Genomic DNA, 19457 nt, shown 5'->3' on the forward strand with positions numbered 1-19457 from the left:
TTTAAAATGATTGCTATTCCGTGAGATCAATTTAGAAGCAGATTTTTATATTTAAATACAGTTTGTTACATTTGAATGAAATTATTTAGAATTAACTATATAGTATATAAATTAAATTTGATATGATCCTATAGTAACACTCTAGTGTGTACTAAACCAATGCGAAATGGATTGAAAATACTAGTTTTATTGCACGGAAACATAATGATTTGTGTAGAATCAATTACGATAGTTTTTGAAATATTTATTTTGCCTGTAAGCGCAAGGAATTCCTTTTTCAGTACAAGTTTCAAAGGTTTGTTTACTAATTTGAAAGATCTTATGGATAATTTTGGCATGATAGTTTGCATTTATATTGTTTGAATTATTTAATTCGCATGAAATCTTACTGAATTCTTCCATTTGAAAGTACTGGGTATTTTTAGATTATAGGATAGAAAGAAAGATCCGTAGGAGAGACGCATGAGTTTGTCAGGCATGTCATTTTCCTTAGATCTCATGTATGAAAATATTACTGAATGATGCATCTTATATCACATTAATAGAACAAAACAGTTAAAATCATTACAATAATAGCTATGCATAAATTATTAATTTAACGATTTCCAGTATCAGTCTTTTTTTTAATGTTTGCTTCAAAGTTGTCAAATTTTAATGTGAACGAAATGAATCGTGAATTGATTTCAACAATATTTAATAATTGGTGAAAATGTATAAAATCTTTTATAATTTTTTTGAAAGGTAAGTACGTTTTCTTTATATATATACATTATAAAATTATAGCAACATAAAAAAGAAGGGAACATCAACTAACGTAAATATTATATAATGTATAATTCGGGACATTTGAATATTTATGTGTCATTCAACTTGACGTTATATTTCTTGACTTGATCACACATATCAAACTAAGTTTGTATTAAATGAACATTTTAATAATAATCCTGTTATTAACATTGTTTAATTTTTAAATTTGAGATAGGAAATGATTTACTATTGAACTTCATTTTTTATCAATGCATTAAATTAATAAGTTTCATAACATTATTTATAGAATGAGTCAATTTAAATTTACATTGCAAAGTGCAATATATGAACACACCATTTAATACTAACGCTAAAATGCAATTGATTTTCACTTCATTTTAAATTAATCAGTATTATTTAATCTAATGTGCATAAAAAAATGTCTCCATAAAAAGAAAAAAATTTCAGTTTCACATGCGAAATAAGTATAAAACTTTTCTAAGAAGTCAGTAATTATTTGCTAAGTATTGTTTGTAAGAGTGTATCAATATATGGAATGTATTGATTTTTTGGAGTATAAAATATGACTTTTATCTGTGCACTTGTAAAAACATATAATTAAAAAAATATTTTTTCATAAATCCATAGCGATCCATCATGATTATTAATGAATTCTCGAGAATTTCTTATTACATCAAACTTATAATTAAAAACAGGAAATAAATTATTTTATTATAAGTATCTCTAATATGCATTTATCATTATTTTTCATAAATATTTCGTATCTGTTCTATTTTCAATTCTTTTATCTCAGTGATAAATTCAGCTCTCTAGGATTCTCACTCCTTCATAAAGATTTGTTGATCCACGGTTATCTAATAAAAAAAGGCAAAATAGTTGTGACTTTTATCTTATTGTCAAACACAGAAAAATACTTTGCACAAGAATTGTTTTATTCAATACTTAAATAGTATTTTCATTTACCCAATCTAACGAATTCTAGAATGAATTGTGATTAGAAATTCCATTTGCGATAAATTGTGAATCAAACGAATAACTTATGCATTTTATATAAATTACAATAATTAAATTATTATTGAAATTACAATAATTGAATTATTGAATAAATTACAATTTATGAAAACTATAATAATGAATGGCATAGTCAACTCATTAATGAAATGAGACGATATTTAATTTGCATAAATGCGTTTCATATGTATTATTATTAAAATTATATCTCATATTATGGAATCCTGTATTCTCGTTTACAGAATTTATTGATATTCGTGAATATATTCAACTTACCAATTGTTATCTCGGTTTTCAACTTACCAATTGTAACTCGGTTTCAACTTACCAGTTGTTAAGATGACAATATTTTCTATTGCTATCTTGTTTATTACAAATAGTAGGCATAAAATAATTAAAAACCATAAATGAAAAGTTTCTTTGATATTAGCTAATAATCTTTGTGATGAAGTAACATTGTTATAATTCTTTACATAAAATACATCAAATTATTTTTCCCTTTCTAATAGATTTTTGATGGTAAGCTAATAATTTATATATTTGTCTTACTGTAACTACCTACTTCTGCATCATTTAAATGATATTTTGATTTATAGTACAATGTTTGTTAATTTGTTAATATAATCACCATTTTTATATAAATTAATCATTTGTATTTAAACTTATGAATATTGCACCAATTCATTATAAATAGTTTATCTCTTATGTGGGACCAATTTATTTTTAAATGATTTTGCAGCTTCATTTTTGATTTTTTGCTGTCATACTTGAATAATTTACACTTAAATATTATTTATCAATAATTTGAAAAAAAATATGTTTAAATAAAAATAAAATATATTCATTATCATGGACGAAGTATTGAAATGAAACACACTGTTTAACGTATGATTTTAATTCTTATCGATTGATACACTAGTACATATATTGATGGATGCACTTCATTTGTTACATAAAAATCACATCTAAATATCCCCGAAAGAGCGTTATTTATCCGTCGCATGCATATTTTATGAAAGGCGGGGCTTATAAAAACTTTAGTTCTGACAGAAAACAAGCACCACCTGTTAAGATGTGATCCACTTAACGCGCAACTGCATAATCAAAAAACAACTGGAACTCTCTTTCAGTCCTCGTGTGATACCAAAAGACTTCTTATTAACCATCCTAAGAGTTCACCTATTAGATGAGTGAGGTTTCTTATACGATATTTGATGTCCAGCAATAATCGTTCATCTTTCTTTGGTCACGTACATCCACTTGGCACATAATCAATAAGTAATTCCGTTGAAGTGGCGGGTGGTAGGATGTTAGATGGTAGGCAATATTTTCGAAGCTTTACTGGTCTACAAGAAGTCTTTCGAGTGTACTTTGGTTCTTGAGTAGAGTCCTATTGCTAAATCTGATCCATTCTTTGAGAAATGAATACTGCATACCAATTAGTCTGTTTAATCATGGCATATATATATATATATATATATATATATATATATATATATATGAGTAGCCGTTTCTTGATAATCTCTACTTAGAGGATTTTAAGGCAAATTTTATCCATGTGTTATATGTTATTATCTATATTAGAGATACTAAGATATACTTAAAAATTTCGTTATACAGGAAAAAATTTGTTAAATAGAAGTCCTCAAATTGTATTTTAGAAATGATAAAATATAAGATTCAAATTTAAGTATCCACTTTAGTGACCACTCTATTTTGCTTCGGTTTAAGATTAAAAAAAACATAATTTAAAAGCAAAATTCGTATTTATTACAAAAATGGAGATACATTATTTTTAATATCTTCTGGAAATTGTTAGAAGCTTCGTTTTGTCTGAAATGTTTTTAACATTTATTTTTGTGACGGATGTTATTTTAATAATCTTTCTATATTATCCGCATCATTCAATGTAGATCTTCATTAGATTTCGTAGCAATTTGTCATGTTTCATGCTTCTTAAGATATTCAAATGTTATAATATCTTCATCGATATGGAAGAAATTAGACAGTTCTTTTCCTTCTGTGATAAAGAGAAATAATGTTAGAACTAGATAATCTATTAAATAGATTTATTTGGAACTTAGACAAATGGAAAAATGCAGAATGTTGAAAAAATTCGAAAATTAACTAATAGCCAAATAATGTACATTAAATAGAAAATATTTTCCATAATATGAGAGTAAACAACATGTACTTACTGCTCCAAGTTAGGTGTATGCAGAAAATTAGAAAAAAAAGCTTCTCTCCATTATAAAAGGCTAATATTTTATAAACGATTTTGAAAAATAAACGTAACTGTTTCATTAGCTTAGGAGAGAAATGTTTTGCATATTTTTGACGCATCTATAATCGAAAAGTTTTCCTTTCCAACAGTTTAAATTCCTTAAAAGGGCTTTAATTACGTTTTTCCCACTCTTATAACTGAATGGTAAAAAGAAAGGATCTAAATAACTGCGCATCAACTAAGTAACATTTCGTTAATGTTTCATTTCCAAAGTTATATAATCCCTTTGGGAATGAAACATTTAATTTTTTATTCATTCCTTTGACATCTTAATATTTTGAAGCACATTGTTAAAAAATTGAAATTTCGTTTGTTTCCATTATTTTATTTATTTTTTAATTTTAAATTGAAATATAAAGAAAATTTACTGATTGTATACGTGTATTTATAATTTGGATTTAGAGACGTTTTCATTAAAATCAATTTCAGATTTTGGGATTCCAGTGAATTATTTTTACAATATTATCTGATTATAAGTATGTTATACATATTCAGGTTTATCTTTAAAAAACTCAAATAAATGTAAAAATTCCCGAATTAAGTGATCTACAAAAGTAATTACGCCTTTAAACCTATCTTTAAAACATTAAAACAAAATATTTGTTATATATATATAAAAAAAAAAAAAACCTTTTTTTGATTGAAAATGCAATACGGAGAATAGTGATACGTGTCTGACTTGGAAACTTGAAATTAAATTCTAAAACTGAAAAATATTGCAGAATTTTTTTAATCGCAATGCGAGCTACATCGAACCTTTTAATAATCCGTATTTCGGATGAAGTAAATTTAGGTTGTGAATAAAAGCACTCATCTTAAAACGTAACATCTTAAATGATTCGCAGAAACGGTTTCTCTGAGACGTTACGGTAAACTGAATACTACCGACCACTCGAAGAAATCCTTCACAAATTACGAAAGATATTTTCTCTATCTGCTTTATTAAATACGAATTCCTTTAAAAAATAAGTATTTGATATAATTCTTTCTTTAATTTCTTGAATTATATTTAAAATCTTTCATAAACTATGCTAATTCCTTTTGTTTGCAGTAATTTAATGGTGAGCTTTAAAAATCACGTTTAATCTTAACTTCAATCGCATTCTCTTCCTTTAAATTCTGAAAGGATGATATATCAAGTTGTCAAGTTTGATATCCTTTCCTGGAACGATCTGTCTTTTCTGTTGACAGTCTTTCCTTTGTCGTAAAATAACTGTAGATTTCCCCAAAACACAAAACCTTTTGGATGAATGGATTGAAAACGCAAACCTTTTGATGCATAACTTTTTCTCAAAATTTTTTCATTCCCTTTTTTGAGCCGAATTCACAGAATTCTTTTCTTATATTTTTTGCATTCTTTCGACATGCAGATTATCTTTTCGTATGACAGGAAAAATTATAAAGCATGTTCTGTGTCTTGAAATGACTATAAATGGACGAATTAAAGATTAGATAAAAATTTTATCTCCTTTTCATTCTTTTTTTTAATTTCTAAAGGCTACGGATTTCTCATTAGCCAAATAGAAAATGATTAAATACTAAGCACATTTCTTTTATCAAAACCTTTTCCTAAAATTACTAAGCTCTTTAAAACTCTGAATAAAGCTTGTAAAAAAGTATATTTTTTGCCTAAAACGCCAATAAAAATCCCAGTAAATCACATTTGAGAACCTTTGATATGTATATAAATATCTCTGAGAAAAAATAAATTTACTCATTTCATTGCCAAAAAAAAAAAAAAAAAATGGAATGAAAGCTGAGTATAGGTAGTTTTTAAATAATGAAAATATTCAATTTTAAGTTTATAAATTAATCTTGAATGGACTTATTTTAAAAAATAGGTCCATTAAGTCCATTTTTAAAAACTTCTGAAGGGCAATATGTTAATCAGCTTAATCTAATTCAAATTCTGTGTGTCATAAGCAGAATTAAAATGAATAAAGAAATTTTACCGTTACTTTTGGCTTTATTTGAAAAGAGAGGCCTTATTCCAAAAACAAGTTTCATAAAAAAATTCTTGAAATTTTATTAAATGAAAAAATTTAATAGATCTAATAAATGGATGAATTCAGGTTGATTTTAATATTTGAAAAAGTTTCGTGTCAGAAATTAAATCTATTAAAATGTAGTATGAAACGTGATAAATTATTATTTTGAAGCACAAAATAATTTATTTCGAAGTATATATTATTTTTACTTAAAAATATTTTTAAAAATACGCGAACGAAAATATGCGAGAAAAATTGTACCGAATTCGTAAAGTCTATTCAGTTTCAATCAAATTATTTTATGATTGTTTGATTCTAACAGTTTTATATTTAACTTGTTAATATTTATAGCATATCACTACTTATTTCTGTTTTGTGTTATGAAAAAAAGAGAATGTGTAAAAAAAAATGCAATTTGCTGTATATCTTTGTTGTGTATCCAAACTCTTGTATATTGATTATAAAAATAAATAATTTGCACATAATTATATCATTTAGAAAATGTGTATTATTGTTCCTTGTGTATGGATAAAAATTCCTATTTAATCACAATCAGCAATGTTAGATATTAAAATATTCGTGGTCCTGAGCTCCTAAGTATTTAGAACTAAATTTACCTATTTTGTATTATTAATTTTAAACATGTATTTATTACAATCATTTCTCTCACAGAAACTCCAGAAAGAAAAATGACGGGGAAAAAATTACTCATAAAATAATGCTCAAAAATGGTAATTATTAAATCAAAAAAAATTACCGAAATAAGGAAACAGATACCGAACTGATTCAAACAGCACAGAAATAAGAAAACAATCAACATAGAATAATGAAACAAATTCAAAGAAAAAAAGGCTATAAGAAATGCAAGAAGATGCGAAATTTAGGTCAGTATTTTATTCTTAAAAGTTACAACGGAATGCTCCACCACATAGTTCTTTGCACCTGTTCGATTGTATCATTTACCAAATTAACCTCGCTTTTTTATGTGAAAAGAGAATTAATGTCAATACTATTTATCTTATACATGGTGAATTTTCCTCATTCACTGAATAATATTAACGATTACCAGTTTTTAGGTACAAATTGGGAATGATTTTTAGGTGGGGCAGTATGTCGTCTACTATTACTATTGTGGTGAATAGCATATAAGCCAGTTAACAACTATGCTGCACGGGCAATTGCTTTTGTATTATGGTCATGTTACTGGACTGCGAACCACAAGGTCCCAGACTCTATCCTCTCTCAATTCACTCTGTCCCTTGGAGCTACTCTCGTTATATTTCACCGCATTCCCCGAGAGGAGGGAAACTGAGTCATGCTGCGCGTTCAAGGCCATTTTATGATTAATGGAGATGAAACGCTCATCACACTTCTCTGAGAGAATTAGAACGATCACTACACTATTATGTATAATAGCTTTATTTTTGGAACTTTATACACAGGGTGCGGCAGAAAAATCCGGAAAATTAATTTTTAATACAACTTTATTAAAAATGAATAAATTTAAAATATAAACAACAAATAATAATTAGACTAGACTTTTACTAATAAGTAAACTAAATTGGTTTCAAAGTGGCCACATTTAGCTGCGCTATAGAGGCGCAAACGCTTTTTGAAATTTTCAACAATGGGTCGCAAATCTTCTAAATCTAATCTATCCTATTCTCGCCGAAGCGATTAATATAGATAGTTCACACTTTTGTGTGGTTTAGTACAGGCCCTAGGCTTCAAAAATGGACCATGCATTGTAATCCATGGGATTAAGAATCGGTGAGTAATGTGACTACTCTCCAGATGATATCACATCCGGAAAATGCACCTTACACCACTCTTGTGTCTTTTTGGCGTGGTGATCTGGTGCGGAATCTTGTTGAAACATCCAGTTTACATTGCTGAAGTGCTTTTTGGTCCACAGAAGTACAACAGCTTCTAGAATGTTCTGCTGGCATATTTTTGGATTTATTTTAACGTCCTTATTCAATAAAACTAGAGGTGTTCTGCCGCTTGCGTAAATTCCGCCCGCGACTTTGAATGATGGCCATTTTCAACAATTGCTAAGATGTTTACAGCGTCTACAAATCAGGTCCTATCGTTCTGGGATTTATGAGCGTGTTGGACGACTAAAGAGATTCTCATTAGTGAAAAGGAATCTCTTCCATCGCTTACCTGTCGCTCGTCTCAAAAGTTTTCGGTATCATTGAGATCTGCACGAGTTTGGTTCCTTCAGTGAGAAGCAGAACTTTTTCGAACTTGTAAAGCTTTAGTCCAAGCTCTGTTTTTGCCAATCTCCGCACTAATTGGTTACTTATTCCCACTTCAAGAGCGGCGATCTTTTTCATGGAAACCCCCAGTTTTCGTTGAACTCACTTTTTAATGGCCTTACGATTATTGAAAGTGTTCACTGTATGTTTTTGTCCACTTTCTGGACGTCGATCATTATTGCCAAACTCTTTGAAACGACAGATTGCATCAGACACTGTTTGCCGAGGCACATTAAGCAAACGAGCGATTTCACACTGTCGTTTTCTTTGCTTAAACAACTCGGAAGTAGTAGGCCCTTTTCTTGACATTGTAAAAAAATTCAAAAAACAATACGTGAATTAAGAGATACATTATAAAATATTTTATAATTGAAGTGGTAGACAAAAAGAAATGAATACAAATTAAAAAGAAATTAGTTTATACCTATTCTATGATGCAATAACTTTGTCTGAGGGGTTTTTTTTTGCCACACTCTGTAGGACATTTATAAAAGCTGACTGTTTCTTTAATTCATTGATACAAGATAATTCAAAAATATTTCCCTGATTATAAAAAAAAATCACAATTTCTTTTAGAATGATTATGAAATGATTTTAACCTAACCATCAGCACATCGTATTTGCTGTTGTGCATAATAATTGCCTTTTCTCGCCTCCTTGCTCGCACAGGCAATTTTCAAGTGGTTGCCTATTTCGTCTAGAAAAACACTTTCTTGAGAAATACACTCAATCAAAATATTTCGGTGAATAATGAAATGAACAGTTCATTCGCTGTTGTAGGAAACGGCGACGTTAAAGCCATAAAATGAACTATCTGCCTGTGACGACTAGTTTATTCGCTCAAATTATCGATTTTTTTAGGCTGTAAATGATTAATATGGGATGCATATTTTTTTTAAAAAAATTACCTTATTATTTGATACGCCTAAAAAACAGGAATTCAGTTGAATTTGTTTACTCCAAATTGAATCATGTAAATTTAACAAAATAGCATGGAATTGAATACGGAGTTCAGCAATTCATAACGCATTCAGATTGAATGTTTGTGCATTTGAAATCAGTTTCTCTTCCTTCTTTCAAAATCTTTATTGGAATATATCATGAAATGTATGGGTGTAGTACATGCCTTTTCCTTGATGCTACATTGAATAAGTTTGAAATCTGATAAAATATGTCATTGTAATATAGAAATTATATTGTGAGTGGGAGATATTGAAGAATTTTGCGTTATGTATTTGGAAACCATTATATGCTTAATTCAAATAAATGAACAAGTTTTGAAAAAAAATGTAAATTTATTGCTATTTAAAAAAAAAAAAAAAAAAACTCATAAGTGCACTAAACATTTATTTCATTCTTTTCGAAGTTGGTAAATTCTTTTCACGTTATCTTAATTATCATTAAAAGAATGTATTTTGCCATAATGTCAGAATGCATTTTTTGAATTGTTCTATAAGTTGCTTATTTCTAATCAGAATAAAATTAGTTAGCAAATGTTGATATTAAACTCATCAAAAATGACATTAGTGATATAAAAGAATATGCATATTTCTCAATATAAGAATGCTGCCTTGAAATAATATGTGGGTTATCATATTGAGATTATTTTACAAGAAAAAAAAATATGAGTAATAATTTATTTAAAGATGAAATATTTAAAATGATTGTTGTAGATTTAAACTCTCTAAGGAAATCACACAAAAAATGAGAGATTATAGATGCAGCATATGGTTTACTGCAATTTCGATTAATCATTTGAAATGTTTGAAAAAAATAAAAAATTACTTTCAAAATCCAGAAAAATTGAAATATCGATGGACATTAGATTCCACGTGGGGAACATTTTCATTACTTCAGTTTTCAAAATTGGGCATTTTCATAAAGCTGAAATGACTTCCATCCGTTTTTCCGCAAACGATTTTTTTATCCTAATTTTTTTCCACAAAATATTGTGGCAACGAAAAGAAAAACAGTGGTTCTGGAAACGTCCCGATTCTTTTTCTATTGCACGGTTAGTTCCGATGACCATTTCTCTTTTTCCAGCAAAAATCAAACGATTTTTTTCTTTTCCCTTATCGTATGTTCGATGATGGATCATTAACCACTACGCGAATCGTTAAATATATGGTTAAATGGAGTGGGAGGATTTCAATCGATTTAATTCACCTGTTTCTCATGATATCGTTAGAAGCTAATTATCGTTAAATGTTATACTTACTTGTGTTTGTACATTAAAAATGCATGTAAAAATGTGATTCTTAAAAGTCTGTACACATACATAAGTATTTTTCGCTCATTAATGTTTTATTAATTCCCGAATGTTTTGTTAACGCCGGAAAGCTAGCAAATGAAACCAGCTAGTTTCACTTCATTATTGCATCGATTTTTTCCCTCTTGTTTTTGCAAACGATGTAATCCCAACTGATGATTTTCGGAAATTAATGTTTAAGTTAACTACAGAAATGGCAATTTATGATTAAATGTGTTAGAAATTTCTGTCTATAAAACCTCGAAAGAGATGATTTATGATCCTTTCTAGAAATTATATGTGGTTTGAAGTTATTCAAACGATCTTTACTAATAGGCTGGTATTATAAGTTAAGAATAAAGTAAATTACCATTTTGATTAAAGAAATTCTGCTTACTCACCTCTCTTTGTTCCGATTTCCCCCAAAATTACAATTTGGAACTGCATTTTCTCAATTTTATTAAGCATTTTCTTTTGTTTATCATGTAATGAGTTAATAATTCAATAGTTAATGTGACTGCAATATTATCTGCTATGATGGAAATGGACTTTATTAAAAATTGCTCATACATTACTTGTTCTATACGGTTACGGAAATTCCGGGGTTCTTCCCGATTTGATAGTCGATGAAGAAACAGTCCTTTAGTAGTGAACTGCGACTTTTATTAACACGAAGAAACGAATACACAGACGGCAAATAAACAGCCATGACGAACACAGGCAACACACAACACACACAACAGCACACTACAACAAAAAGTAGCCCAAAAGTGGTAATCGGTAGTAATAACAACCACAGCGCACAAACCGCAGACAGAATTCAGCAGGAGGAGGGATTCTAGGTAACTTCAGTCGATGGTCTCTCCAGACACTTGCAATTCTCCACTGTCTCTTCGCTTTAGCTCCATCCGACTGCCGACTCACTACTACACGACTGGCTACTCCTCACACCACTCGATGCTGCTTCCACAATAGACACCAGGATAACACGTAATAATAAACACGTAATCGCTCGAGCTCCACTCAACGCTTGATCTTCGCTAAACTGATGCAACTATTCTCCGTTGAATCTTTCCCCGATTACGACTCAATACACGACTGACTACAGCTTAGATTGCCGGTCTTTTACAGTTCCCGGGAGGCGAGTAGAGAAGGTTCTGGAATAACCAGGCATAACTTGGTTCCTATTGGCTCTATCATCAAAATTCTGGAAGATTCCAGTATTATCTATTTTGTCACCAAATTCGTCATCAAGTTACCAAATGCTCGCAAGTTTGTCGCCAAGCATTGAAATGACTGATTCGGCATCCAATCAGCATCCAACAAAGCCTATCGTGAAACGGTCTTTTCAGTGATTGAACTAACCGCACTGGGAAGCCACATTACAGATTTGTAACAATACATACAGAAAGATAAATTTATCTACACTCATATTTTTACGAAACGCACTTTAGTAAATTTATTTCAAACACTATGTATATGATTTTTTTATCATTTTTTTAGAGTGTATCCGTATTTAAAGCAATGCAACTAAAATTTCAAAATAAAATTGCGAACTTATACTAAAGAGTTGTGATTGAATTTAAAAGCAAACAATATTCCTATCGAATAAGCTGGCCACCGGCTAAATGGCGGGTTTGTAATAATTTTGCCTAATATCTATCAACTATTCCAACTATTCTATCTTTTTGTGACTCTCTAATGATGCTTTTGGCAGTTTTGAATTCATTAGCAATATTTCTCATTTAATTATAATATTTTCAGCATTCTAATTTATCTACAATATTTCCAAAATAAAATCCTTTAAATAAGTTCTTTGAATCCTATCATCCTTTGTATGAAGAGAAAGAAAGAAGAAAAAACAAGGAATAAGGCAAAAACAATTTTTTTTATTTTGATTTTTTAACTTTTATCCTCATGTGTGACTTGTATGACCTTCCAGGGGTTCAAAGAATTTGTATATTTATGGCTTAATACTACCGTTTCGTATACCTGCAAAAACATCATTTTCTTCCTTCATTGACCATTCACAATATTTTGTGTACGATAATTAACATTCTGTTTGTCCTTAATTCATGGATATTAGTGTATGTTTGCAGTAAGTATATATCTTGAGAGCATGGCATAAACTTTATTACTTTAGTTTTGTGACCATTTCTGTTTTCCGATAATCTAATTTTGAGGGAATTAACTATGCTCTTGATCGAATTCATGTTGATCATTATGGACAATGCACAACTACAGAACCCTAAGAACTTAATGTTAAGTGAAGTGAAGCAGAAGTAATTTAGTAAAAATGATTAGAACTCGATTGAAATTTGTGTTGCAAGCAAACATTATACTGAAACATATAATATGAGAAAGAACTACGAAACATTGTTCCAATATTTTCGAAAAGGTAAACAATAGGAAACGGTTAATGCGCACAAAATAAAATACAACAACAACGCAAAATATAAAAGATAAAGGAATAGGTAAAACATTAGCATACCTAATATTGCAAAAGAAAATCACATTTGAGATTTTTTAAATCAATTTCCGAGTAAGTTATCCAATATCTAGGATGAAAATAGGTATAAAAATATAAAAACCTCATAAAAGACTAAACTATTACATGCCTGAAAATTATAATGTATACAAATACTTAAAAGTAATTAGTAATTACTCTAAATAATGTTACTGAAAAAGAAATTAGTTTGAAACAGCTTTTGAATTAAATAGGGTATCAGTTAAATACCACGATTAAAATTAAAAATAAAAGTAAAGTTCATACATTCTTTGTATTAAAATTACCATCTTCATTGTTAAATTTGTACGGACTAAATATTTCAATCAAAATCATTTCTCAAAATCTACAACATGGCACATATCCATGTTTAAATGACAGGTATAAAATGAGAACTCATCCAACTGATCCAATTTTGAATCAATTTCTTTTCGTTAGAAACAGCAAAAGGCAACTAAAAATCTAATATTACCTGTAACTGTGACATAAAGTGGAATCATTGGATTTAAAATAAATTAAGTGTATATTAAGTGAATAATGGGAATGGGGTCCATCTCCTAAAGGAAATAATGTTGATCAAGTACGAAACAGTGAAGGGTTTTTATATATTCCTAAATTTGTAGATATTTTTTAAACATTTGTTGGGCATATATAAGATCAATTCATATTTTAACAGAAAGCTTTTAAATATTTGATACACATAGAGTACAATTAAGGATCCAACAATTTTGTATACTTACAAACTTACAAATTACAATATATTATGTTTAATTGCCTACTGTATCAGACAGTAGGCAATTAAACATAATAGTCATCTGGCTGCAATGAAGTCTACCAGAATAGAGCAGTGATGGATTTTTAAATATCCCATTTGAGGCAATATTTTCTGAACGATATTTCAGGTCATATTCTATACAAGGTCAAGGTCAAGGTTCTACACAAGGTCATATTTTGAAAGAAAGCTCTAACATACGTAGGTTAAACTATGTATAGGCTCTAGTATACATAGGTCAAAAACAGAAATCCAACAACTGCGTTTATTTAATAATAATTCCTCATGACTTACATATTACTCAATAAAATATAAATTCTTTATTATATTTAGAAAAATGAGAGTAATTTATATGTCCATACAAAAGGATAGTTTTTTTGGAACGAATATCTGCTAACATTTTCTGAATTGTTCCAGTCCTTTATTCTTTCCTTTTCATGCTTCAAATAAACGGCAAATACAATTTGTTTAGGGAATTCATTCTTATTACACAAACGTATTCCCTAAGCAGATTTAAAGCTTTCGCAGTAAGGCATTATCGCAGCTAATTCATTACATTTCCCCAGATACCAGTTCAACTTCTTTTTTTCCTCATCATAGTTATTTACTTATCTCGTAAAAGTGACACTTTGTTATTTAATCTCCACCAATCATTTATATCGTAACCGCAGCATATCATATTGTAGCGCCCTTTATACTATTTTCCATTCATGAAATCTTTCCTAAGAAATGCGTTTTAAGATTCAAGAGATACTGTTTAATCTGAGATATTAGAATATATATATATATATATATATATATATATATATATATATATATATAAAAGTAATTACATTTTTATTTAATTAATTCTACACCCTCTCTATAAAATGGCTGACTTCTATATTTTCTCAAGCTCCAAGCTCAAGATAAAAATGCCTAACGTTTACAATATTCTTTTAAAGATACTTAAGATTTCCTTTCCGAAGTCGACTCTTGTCAAAGAAATTACTATCAAAATCTCACAGTAAAATCTCTGAAGGGAAAAATTTCTCTTTCTATTCTTGTGTCGCGATATACTGTATCTTTTAAGATCGATTTTTTCTTGTACAAATTATGCTTCCCAGATGAAATTTTTTTAGTCTATATAAACTAAAAACAATTACCTATATAAACTATGATTATTTATCAGAATAAAGAATTCTTGTCACTTCAGTCATGCATTGGAATCTTAACCCTATTACCGACCGCAATAAAACTCTTATTTAAATTAGAACTTCCCAACTGCCCCCTTTTATTTTTCTTTTATTGTTGAATATCTCCAACTATGATATCTCAGTCATCCAACTTAAAGAAAAAATTTTTTAATAATATTCGGAGCATAGTTAGCTTAAAAGTCAAATGTTCCGAATCAATGTTTACAGAATTTAAATTTGATTTTCTATTCTATCTATTTTCAGTAATAACATTATTAGATCTAACAAAAGAAAACAGCATTTAAATAACTTTGAGTTGAACTAAGCTAACAATTACTCATCGTAATAATTCATTATTAATGTAGATGAAAATCTTAATGCAAGATTTGACCTTGTTTCACCGAGATGAGTTTTGTAAAATTAGTTTCAAATGAGGACAGTTGCAACCTCATGTCTGAATGCTGAGTCAAGATTACAGCGACATTTATTGTTAATATATGCATAAGATGAGTATACTCTTTCCACAAATTCTGCGTCCAGGAAAAATAATATCATTTTATTGCTTTATAAGTTAATTACCTTTTCTTGAACGAATTTGTTGCTCTTCTTTTATTGCTATCCAGTAGGCTTTTCGAAATTGCATACCTTTCGCTTTTCCACTGAACCCAGGAGAACGAAATTCCATTACTTTCTTACTAATTTCTAATCTCGCATGCTTTGTGTTTTCCTCCAGTACCAATGTTATCTGCGCATTTTCTTAGCTGGTCCGCCGCGTACTCCTAGAGTTGCGCACCATGTATCTACTAATCCGCCTTTAATTTGGCGCAGTATATCCAAAAATGGCTTTTGCGCCAGTAAAAACCAACTAACTAACTTAGAGTTGCGCATATTATAGATTAAGCCTACAGCATAATTCTTTTATTATTTCATTTTTACCATTCAATGATTTGCTAAAGAAAATATTGTGTTTTGTTAGTTTCTATTCATTTTTCTTTTGGACATTGATGCTTATGAGATACTTCTTTTCCTTTCATAATGCTTCTTTTATGATGCTTCTTTATGTTTAATTTATTTTAAAGAAATAGATGAAACCGATATCTTTAAGATATAATTTATCATGGTAAAATTTCCTTGGCTTGTAAATATTTCATTTTCATTGTAATCATAAAAAAACTAACAGTTTTGGAGGGATTATAAATTTTTGTTTTCACAAACTCTAACATATTTTTTTAAATGATTATGTGTCTATCTAAATTATGCTATTTTTCAAGCAGTTAATCTTTTACAGAGATTTTTCTTTTATTTCTTCCTCTAAGTTTTATATAACACCATAAACAGTTAGTCTTTATATTATGCTCTTAGAAAAATTTCTTTCATTTAAAGAAAAGATAATGCTTACCATTAGACTTTTGTTTAATTCATAATTCAAATTGATAGATTATTTTAACCATTCTCATTAAATCAGCTTCCATATTTATTTAAATATATACATTTAAAATTTGCATAATGACTTTTGATATTGACCAGATGTTAAACTATATCAAATAAAAGATTAATTTCAATAAAATACTGTCTGTAATTTGAACTTATCTTGTTTCAAAATTTAAACCAAAAATGGTAAAAATGTTTGCCTTTTGAATTTATTTAGTTAAATAGTTCTTACATTATGATTTGAGCGATAATAATAATAATAAAAACAATTTTTCATTCAAAATGCTATCAATACAAAAAAAGACCTAACAAAACAATTCTCAGATTTAAAAAATGTATACATTTATTAAATTAATATTATTACAAGTACTTTTGTTTTCATATGAAAAATAGAAGTCATAAACATCACCTTTATGCAGAAATCACTTAAAATGCTTAAATTCCCAAAATAATACTTCGTTGTGTAAATAAAATGCATTTGATAAAGGTTGCCTCAGCACCAATTGTTTACTATTGTGTTTGATTAATCATTATTTGAACTGAATGTGTATTTAAGCTATGTTCTCACAATCCAAATTTCATTTTTGTTTAATAACTATGCAATCAATGTAAAGCAAATTTAATTAAACAAAAGCCATTGAAGAAGAAAGACTATTTTAATAGAAAACCACATTAACAGTTTCAATTATGTAAAGACATTAAATATAAATTAATTCCAGGATACAGTTACAATGAAACATACAAAGTAGATTATTACCATCTAATCCATCCGCATAATTTATATCTTATTCACAAATGCTCAGATAAATTTGCTTTCATCATCTGAGTCAGCCATGATTGTTCAGTCATTCTATTGTTATAAATCTCTGTACACAATAAGAAACCAAGCAGTTAAACATTCCGTTTTACGTAGTTACGCCATGTTTCAAATTATTACGCTTTACACCTGGACATAGTGATTTGCCATTTACTCGAAATACAGTGAACATTTTAAATGTCTAGCTATTTGAATGGTTACCTTCTCTTCAATCACGTTTATATTAACATTCTTTGGCAACATCTGCTCAGTTAATCACTCAAGTGTCACTTGAAGTCTGCAATGAAATTTCATATTTCTTTACATGTTCGAGGGTAATTAATTGGTTTGTGAAATTCAAAAATAGCTCTACCTTTTCTAAGTTCTGTGAATTCAGACAACTCTAGAATATTTTATTCATATACATTTATTCTAATAAATATGTTGAACTTAAATTATTCACTACAATGCCATAGGGAGTCGTTCAAATTTGCAGTATTGTGGAGCTCGGTTATGCCAACATTCTTGATTGAATTATCTTTAATTCTACAATATTAATCTATTATATTAACATTATATTAATTTATTAAATTCTATTAAAATTCTATTATAATTAATAATATAATCTATGTAGGACTCAGAAATCACTACTATTTTAGAACGCACATTTAATTACATTTAGGACATTTAGGATATATATACATTAACATAAAAGAATTGAACATTCAGTAGATTTCGTCGAATACGTCGCGTCTCGTCTCGTCTTTACTCTCGTCCAGATCCGTCTGATCTGCTACGTCTTCACTCTCGTCCAGATCCGTCTGATCTGACACGTCTTCACTCTCGTCCAGATCCGTCTGATCTGCTCTCCGTCTAACCAGCTTCAACTCCGTTTAACAACCAGCAGATGGCGCTCGTCACTACATCTATTATAATTCTATTATATTAATAAACTATAATTAAGTATATATTTATTTGTTCGAATCTTATACAATTAGACACACTTTGACGAATTCAAATGAAATTTAGTAATATTTTTTAGCAGCTAAAACTGTTAAAAAGTTTTTGGGGTCCTTTATGTTGGGGTGTGAAATGGGAGATAAAAGATTTAAGTTTTTCTTTTATAAGCAATCAGTTTACACCATTTTAAGATTGAAGAATGATAGTAAAATAGATTTTTAATCAATTTTTCAAATTTAATTTAAACCACTTCTATCAATTCCATTTTTTATACGACTAAATTATACGATTCATATCTGTTTTCCTGTTTTCTGTTTTTACTGTGTCACTCAGAATTGTTAAATTTGAATGGCCTGAAAAAATTTAAATGGTAATTTTAAAAGCGCGAATAAATGGAATTGATTATTTATATTTCTTTAAAAAAATGATTTATTGTTAATGGATTTAATTACATTTGATCAAAAAAACAAAACTATTTTTAAAAGAAAATTTATTTATTTAGTGCTTTGTTAATTATATTTTATTTATCGGTTTCTTTCTCGCACAAATAATAAACGGAATTCGAGATTATAAACTAAATAAAAATGATGTTGGTCCTCTTCATAATTATATACTTAAAGGAAAAACAAGAGAAACAAATGAAACTTTTAAATGAATAATATTTGTTTTTCTAGAATTATCTCTATCAAAAAAAAAAGTCAATACCAGATATGAAAGATGTTGCATATCATTGCTTAAATTTATTTTACATCGTCAGGTAATAGTAGGTCATTAATATTCTCTATCAAAGAAATATTTAGAAATCGCGTGTGTTGATTCATATCATAACTCTCTCTAATGATAATCTATTGATCGAGAGGGCGCAGTGTTTCAGAGTAACCGTTGCTAAGGAACGCCCTCCAGTGCAAAAATGCAACTGGTGGAGAGGGAGGATGTTGAACCTTGATATCCCCTCTTCAAATATTTACTTGAGGTGTGCAAAAAATCATTAAATCTCGTGGAGATTTGATTGGATGGGGAGAAATGATGAAAGTGGGTTATAGAGATAAAAAAGATAAGCAAAAACTGCGATGTCAGTTAAAATAAAAACATTCATTTGCATAAGATTCGCGTGCTGTTTCAAAAAGCCACCAAGGAAAGTAAGATTGTAGCTATTTAATCTTTCTGTGTTTTTTAAAATTATTATTTAAATTGGGAAAGCGAAAGAGAAATCTGCTTGCAGTAAATTTGCACGAAAATCCAACTATAATTTATAAT

The 19457-nt window shown here is 28.8% G+C and overlaps 1 protein-coding gene across 1 annotated transcript in view; it reads left to right on the plus strand.

Annotated features, from left to right (window-relative positions):
• The window catches only part of LOC129960749 (potassium voltage-gated channel subfamily H member 2-like), a 631583-nt gene that overhangs the window by 352917 nt on the left and 259209 nt on the right, over positions 1-19457 (plus strand). The gene's annotated exons all lie outside the window — the stretch shown is intronic.

The sequence above is a fragment of the Argiope bruennichi genome, chromosome 2, assembly GCF_947563725.1.
Source record: "Argiope bruennichi chromosome 2, qqArgBrue1.1, whole genome shotgun sequence".
NCBI classification, from domain to species: Eukaryota; Metazoa; Arthropoda; class Arachnida; order Araneae; family Araneidae; genus Argiope; species Argiope bruennichi.